Source organism: Bison bison, unplaced genomic scaffold, assembly GCF_000754665.1.
Source record: "Bison bison bison isolate TAMUID 2011002044 unplaced genomic scaffold, Bison_UMD1.0 scf7180017864251, whole genome shotgun sequence".
NCBI lineage: Eukaryota > Metazoa > Chordata > Mammalia > Artiodactyla > Bovidae > Bison > Bison bison.
Genome location: NW_011494823.1, coordinates 1,999,621 through 2,007,380, shown reverse-complemented (window position 1 = coordinate 2,007,380; position 7,760 = coordinate 1,999,621). Strand labels below are relative to the sequence as shown.

General features: G+C 48.1%; 1 pseudogene; it reads right to left on the bottom strand.

The window, feature by feature from the left end:
- Nucleotides 1-4,573, bottom strand: part of LOC104994126 — an 8,413-nt pseudogene extending 3,840 nt beyond the window's left edge.
- Nucleotides 4,574-7,760: the final 3,187 nt, after the last annotated feature.

The following is a 7,760-nucleotide window of genomic DNA, read 5'->3' as shown; positions in this document are numbered from 1 at the left end:
CAAATCCTGAAAGGTGATGCTGTGAAAGTGCTGCACTCAATATGCCAGCAAATTTGGAAAACTCAGCAGTGGCCACAGGACTGGAAAAGGTCAGTTTTCATTCCAATCCCAAAGAAAGGCAATGCCAAAGAATGCTCAAACTACTGCACAATTGCACTCATCTCACATGCTAGTAAAGTAATGCTCAAAATTCTCCAAGCCAGACTTCAGCAATATCCGAACTGTGAACTTCCAGATGTTCAAGCTGGTCTCAGAAAAGGCAGAGGAACCAGAGACCAAATTGCCAACATCTGCTAGATCATGGAAAAAGCAAGAGATTCCAGAAAAACATCTATTTCTGCTTTATTGACTATGCCAAAGCCTTTGATTGTGTGGATCACAATAAACTGTGGAAAATTCTTCAAGAGATGGGAATACCAGACCACTTGACCTGCCTCTTGAGGAAATCCCTTAGTCCCTGGCAAACTGAAATGTTAATCGCCCTACTAGGGTAGGAGCATTTTATATGCCTTTGGTAAAAGGAGTCATTTTCCCCAGTGAATCCAAGTGGAACATGGATTCTCCACCTACTGGGGAAAAAAGAAAAAACCAGACTCCCAGGCACTTCCCGGACCACTCCATGGTCTTCCCCACGTTCAGCTGCTGTAGCTCAGCAGGTATCACTGTTTAGCTACTTCATGCCCATTGCCTGGGCCCCAGTCCAGAGTGCACCACAGGGAACTAAAACATCTCAGAAGCAATGTCAGGAGAGACAGCCAAGCCCTCTGCAGAGAGTAACTCCACCCCTGGGAGACCACTGAAGAAAGCTACTGAGGATGCATGGCAGCCCAAGGCCCCCAGAGTGAGACTTTCCAACCCTCAGAACTGAGCCAATGGCAGTGTTCACTCACCCTTCCCCTTGACTGAGTGATCCAGGGCCAGATTACGTTGATGTTCACTGCCTCTCTGCCCCAGGAACCCCTGGAGCTGATCCACTTGATTTTCCAGAACCATCCCAGCTTCTCTCCCTCTTCTAACAAACCCCTTCTTGTGTCAAAGATTATGTAAGCACGAAAATTGCTTGTAGACAGTTGAGTCCCTGACCCTTTCTTTCACAAATGAATCTTCAGACCGGGGTGGGAATGGCGAGCAGCCTCAGGTCAACAGCTGGTCTGCACCAGCCTTCGTCCTGGAATCTAGGCCTCTAGATCTGGTCTTACACTCTTTCCACCAAGATAGGCCACCTGGAGGATTCAGAAGCTCTGGTTTTCACCTTGGGAAAAAAATAGGCCAAAATTTTCCTTTTCCTCTTTCTGTTTCTTAGACTGCTATCAGAGACAGTTATGAATTCTCTTTTGTTCTGAGGGTGTTTTCAAACAGTTTCAAGTGGACTGGTTACTAAACAGAGGCTCTGCATGGCTAGAAAAAAAAAAATGCTATCCTCAAGAAGTGACTTAAGGGGACTTCCCTGGTGGTCCAGTGGTTGAGAAACTGCCTTGCAATGCAGGGGACCCAGGTTTGATCCCTGGTTGGGGAACTAGGACCCCTCATGCTGCAGGGGAACTAAGTCTGAGAGTCACAGCTACTGAGCCTGTGAGCTACAACTCGAGAGTCTGCAACATAAGGAAAGATCCCACCTTCTGCAACTAAGATCTGATGCACCAAATGAATTTTTTAAAAAAGAAAGAAATGACTTAAAGAAGAGGTGGACTGGATGCTTCTGCATGCAAAAAAGTCATGGCAGTCAGAGCACCCATCCTGAGTAAAACTGTTGTACACTTTGTGCCTGGTAGAACCTAGCTCATAATAAACCCTCAACAAATACTTTTAAATAAATGAATTAATGAATGAGACAGTTAACCCGAGTTCAACTTAACTTTTTCCCATAATGGACTAATCAGCAGGGATTTTTACTTTCTTTTGGTTTAGCATCTAAATTAATACAAACCATATTTCTGGGGAAGTTGATACAATTCTGAGATGCTGTTCTCTCCCCCCTGACTGAGCCCATGTAAGTGAGTTGTGTGAGGTTTGTGCAAGGTTTGCAGGGCTGTCACAGAATATCAGAGCCAGAAGCATCCTTATAAGCAAGCAATGTAGTCCACTTCCCATGGCCCTCCCCTCATTTATCCAATAAAGTAACTCAGAGAAGGGAGCTTGACTTGCTCAACCAAGGTCACACAAAGAGATGAAAGTCAGATGCCCGACTCCCTGCCCAGGGCTCCTAAAAGTCCACCATGGAAGAGGCACTGAAGCACCCCTGTCTGACAGCCTGGATCATTCATGTTTCCCTCACCAGCCTGCCGCTTTCTTGAGGCTGGAGACTGAGCCAGCTCATCTCCTGTAAAACCAGCATTTCCATGGGGCCCAGCACCTCGCTTCTCAGTGTTTACACAGAGTTGTCCTGACCACCTCCAGGGCTTTCCCTCCAGCGTCCTGCAGAATCAGACCCTTGATTCTGTGAAAGCTTCTGGCCCTGCTCCCTTACTGTTGCTAATAGGGAGGAGGAGGCCTAGAGAGGGGCTGTGCCTGGCCATAGTCACACAGTCAGTGAGTCAGCAGCCAGCCTGCATGCCCAGTAGCTTCAGCCATGTCCTATTCTTCGCAACCTCATGGACTGTATGTAGCCCACCAGGCTCCTCTGTTCATGGGATTCTCCAGGCAAGAGTACTGGAGCAGGTTGCCATGCCCTCCTCCAGGGGATCTTCCCAACTCAGGGATCGAACCCACATCTCTTACGTCTCCTGCATTGGCAGGCAGGTTCTTTACCACTAGCACCAACTGGGAAGTCAGCCTGCAATGCTATAAATTGAGGCAGAAAGAGTTTAGCCCATTTCCCTTCTCCTGGAGCCCCTTTCATTGTGGGGTGAAGGTGCCTGACTGTCTGCCCCCTTAAACCATGCCCTTCCAGAGCCTTGTCCCTCCTTGGGCTCTGACAGGCTCTGGGCACTTCCTTGTAGCCTCCAAGTCTACATGAGGGGGGCTCAGCTCACCTGTAGCTCAGGCCACTCCAGCTGCCCCTTCCTCTCCCCAGGCCAGTGTCACCTCAGTAGGGAGAACCAGGCTGGGGTTGAAACTGGATTCATTAGACCCCTAAGCCCTCATCCCTAGCTTGCTGGGGTCCTGTCCCCTGAGGCCTCCTTCTATCAGGGACCTGTGTATTGCTTTTCTGGGGACTCCCAAGTGGCTGGTTAGCAGCTACCACTGGGCTTTGCTGATATGAGAACAACAATATTAATAGTCCTCACTGGGGCACAGAACTCTGTGGTCTATGGAGGCTTTCCCACCAATTGAACAGCAATTCAGAGCCCCATGTGACAGGCGAGGAAACTGAGGTACAGAGGCGAGAGGAATTGCCCAGTTCACAAGGTCAAGGCATAATCGAGATCTCAGGTTTGCTAATTCTTAGTCTAGCCTCTGAGCCAACCAACCACACAAAGGAGAAAAAGTTTGTGAAAACATCTCCATGTAATTGTAAACTGTGCTATTGGCCAGAGGATGGGGTGTGGGCAACTTTGGAGAGTTTTGAAGCTAGAGGAACAGGTGTTACAGAGCAGAGAGCTACTCAGTTTCCCAAATGTCCACTCTCTCTCTCCTTGGCTTCTCTCACTCTGTCTTTCTTAGATGGAGTTTGTTCTCCATCGAATGAGTCTGAGATGCCATAGAGTGGATATGTGCTCAGACGCTGGGGGCAGACCAATTTGGGTTCAAGCCTGGCTTGGAGCTCTCTGAGGTTCTATTTCCTCTTCTGTTGAACGGGAGTCTGTTCTGTGCAAGCTCTGTACTGGTGAGGTGCAGGGTGAGAAGAGGCGAAGGGGGCCAGCAGTCGTCAGAAGCACCTTCCACCAAGGTTCCCCGACCCTGCCTCCCTCCCGGGACTGTGGGCAGGCCCATAACATTCCCATTCCAGGTCTCTGCCATCTGAGAAAGCGGGTGGGGTGGTCCAGAAACGTCTCCAGGAGGAGTCCATGTATCTCAGGAATATTTTTTTTAAATTTATAGGTTCCTTTACTTTTTATTAAAAAATTATTTTATTTAGTTTTGTGGCCACACTGTGTGGCATATAAGATCTCATTTCCCTTACCAAGGACTGAACCTGTGCTCCCTACAGTAGAAGGGTGGAGTCTTAACCACCGGACCATCAGGGATGTCCCATCTCAGGAATATTTTTGAGCTCCAAACAGAAGACAGCCTGGCCCTCTAAATTCCTCCCTGCCCTGCTCCCACACCCAGTGGAGGCCAGCTGCCTAAGCCACTCTGCCCTGGCAAGTTGTCAGTGACGCTCTGTCTATCTCCATCTCGTTCCTACTGCTCCTCACCTTCCCTGGCGTCAGGCTTCGACAGATCCAAAAGGCTGGAAAAAGAAGGTGCCAAGGAGGAAAGGGAAGTTATAAATACATTGGGGGAGAGACTGGGCTGCCTCTTGGTGTGGGCAGGAGGCTCCTGGAGTGCTGGGGAGGAGAGTCCAGAATCCAGGGCCATCACTGGGGCCTCCAGCACACTCACCACTGTCACCATCGTTTCTTCCACCAGGAGGCAGTGTGCCATTGGCTTTGGGGGCCACACACTTGAGTTCGAATCCCAGCTCCTCCATTTGGGCAATGACGTCACTTCTCTCTTTGTCTCCCCTTCATGAATAGTAGGTAACAGTAGCGGCTATATTGGCTGGAGTGAAGGTTTAGTGAGACACTCTAGGCGAGAGTTCTTTGTAAGCCATGAAGTGCTGTGAAGAAGTTTTCTATATTATCTGTATTATATATTATATATACTTTTTCTATATTATCACCACCATAGTCACTGAGAGGCCACCCCCCAGATGTCTTCCCCTCTGCCGGGGGACAGCTTCCTCTGGTGAAGCGGCTTGTGCTGTTGGCCACAAGTGAGGTGCAGGTACTGTGGCAGCTGGTCACGCGAGGGGATATGCGCCTGGTGGTCAGGTCTCAAGCACAAGTGCGTCACTGTCACTGTCTCCTCAGGAAAGGGGACCTGTGTGACCAGTCACCTCTGAGGTACCCTTGAACTGCTGTGACGGCCTCCACTGGTGAGGAGGCCGGTGGTATCAGCCATGTCTGAGGGACACATACACTGCTGTCACAGTCCCCTCAGGTAGAGAATTTATGGTTAGTGGTCATGTCAGGAGCACCCCTGCACCACTCTCTACAGTGAGGGGGCTGTAGTATCTGTCACATCAGAAGTAAGTGTGAAATGCTGTGAAAGCCTCCTCAGGTGAGGGGAAGTGTGGTGATGGTTCGTGTCACACCACATGTTCCTGGCCTGTGGGACTGGGACATCACTTGCACGTGTACCTCAGACCTCATTGCACAACACTAACCTATATAGTGTAGGACATGTAGCATTATCACTGGTTAACCAATGTTAACAGGAACCAATGTTCCCAACCAACCAATGGTATTCCTGTCTCTTTAAGAATTTTCCACAGTTTGCTGTGACCAAACACAGCCAAAGGTTTTGACGTAGTTAATAAAGCAGAAGTAGATGTTTTTCTGAAATTCTCTTGCTTTTTTGATGATCCAACAGATGTTGGTAATTTGCTCTCCGGTTCCTCCTCTGCCTTTTTTAAATCCAGCTTGAACATCTGGAAGTTCACGGTTCACATACTGTTGAAGCCTCACTTGGAGAATTTTGAGCATTACTTTGCTAGATGAGTGCAACTGTGCAGTAGTTTAAACATTCTTTGTCATTGCCTTTCTTTGGGATTGAATGCAAACTGACGATTTCCAGTCCTGTGGAAAACTGCTGAGTTTTCCAAATTTGCTGGCTTATTGAGTGCAGCACTTTCACAGCATCATCTTTTAGGATTTGAAATAGCTCAACTGGAATTCCATCACCTCCACTAGCTTTGTTTGCAGTGATTCTTCCTAAGGCCCACTTGACTTCACATTCTAGGATGTCTGGCTCTAGGTGGGTGATCATACCGTCGTGGCTATCTGGGTCATGAAGATCTTCTTTGTACAGTTCTTCTGTGTATTCTTGCCACCTCTTCTTAATTTCTGCTTCTGGTTGGTCCATACCATTTCTGTCCTTTATTGTGCCCACATTTGCATGAAATGTTCCCTTGGTATCTCTAATCTTCTTGAAGAGATCTCTAGTCTTTCCCATTCTGTTGTTTTCCTGCTTTTCTTTGCACTGATCGCTGAGGAAAACTTTCTTATCTCTCCTTGCTTCTCTTTGGAACTCTGCATTCAAGTGGGTATAACTTTCCTTTTCTCCTTTGCCTTTAGCTTCTCTTTTTCAGCTATTTGTAAGGCCCCATTAGACACCATTTTGCCTTTTTGCATTTCTTTTTCTTGGGGATGGTCTTGATCACTGCCTCCTGTATGATGTCATGAATCTCCATTCGTAGTTCTTCAGGTACTCTGTCTATCAGATCTAATCCTTTGAATCTATTTGTCACTTCCACTGTATAATTGTAAGTGATTTGATTTAGGTCATACCTGAATGGTCTAGTGACTTTCCCTACTTTATTCAGTTTAAATCTGAATTTTGCAATAAGGAGTTCATGATCTGAGCCATAGTCAGTCTTATTTTTGCTGACTGTTTAGAGCTTCTCCGTCTTTGGCTGCAAAGAATATAATCAATCTGATTTCAGTGTTGACCATCTGGTGATGTCCATGTGTAGAGTCTTCTCTTGTGTTGTTGGAAGAGGGTGAAGAAATTTGGAGATGGATGGTGGTGGTTCTACCACAGTGCAAATGTACTTGATGTCACTGAACCATAAACTTAAATTTTTAATATGGTACATTTAATGTTTTAGATATGTAACCACACACACAGAAGGCTATGGTTTTTCCAGTAGTCATGTATGGATGTGAGAGTTGGACCAAGCGGCAAAGAATTGATGCTTTCGAACTGTGGTGTTGAAGAAGACTCTTTAGAGCCCCTTGGACTGCAAGGAGATCAAACCAGTCCATCCTAAAGGAAATCAACCCTGAATATTCATTGGAAAGACTGGTGCTGAAGCTGAAGTTCCAATACTTTGGCCACCCGATGCAAAGAACTGACTCATTGGAAAAGACCCTGATCCTGGGAAAAATTGAGGGCAGGAGGAGAATGGGACAACAGAGGATGAGATGGTTGGATGGCATCACCAACTCAACGGACATGAGTTTGAGCAAGCTCTGGGAGATGGTGAAGGACAGGGAAGCCTGGTATGCTGCAAAAGAGTCAGACACGACTGAGCGACTGAAAACAACAACCACACCCCTCCCCACCAAAAAAAATTAAGTGACACAGCTACCAAGTGGGAAAAACCAGTACTTCTGCCCCAGAGCCTTGTTCTTGTCCACCCACAATTTCCTCTCATTACAAGTGGAACTCCTAATCTGGCAGAAGACAGAGGAGGAGTAGGCATCCACATCAGGCTCAGAGAGAGGTTGATCCTGAGGGCCCCAGGGTGTGGGCCAGGGCAGAGTTTGAAGCAGGGAGGGGCATGGTCAGATTTAAGAGCTGGAAAGTTCCCCCTGGCTCACAGCAAGATGGAGACTGGAGACAGGGAAGAGGCTGGGACACTGCCCAGGCCAGAGCTGCTAGCGGCCAGCACCAGGGCAGTGACAGCAGAACGGGAAGAAGTAGGCTGGTTTGAGAGACGAGTGTGGAGGGGAGGGAGAGAGGGGAACAGGCAGTGACTGCACCCACTGGGCTCCCCTGGCCTGTCCGCTTCAGCCTCCTCTGACAGTCTCCCTTCCAGCCCCCTCCTCCCCACGCTCTGCGCCCCACGACTGGAGTCTTAAAGAGCCAGGGGTGCAGATCTCCTCTCTGGC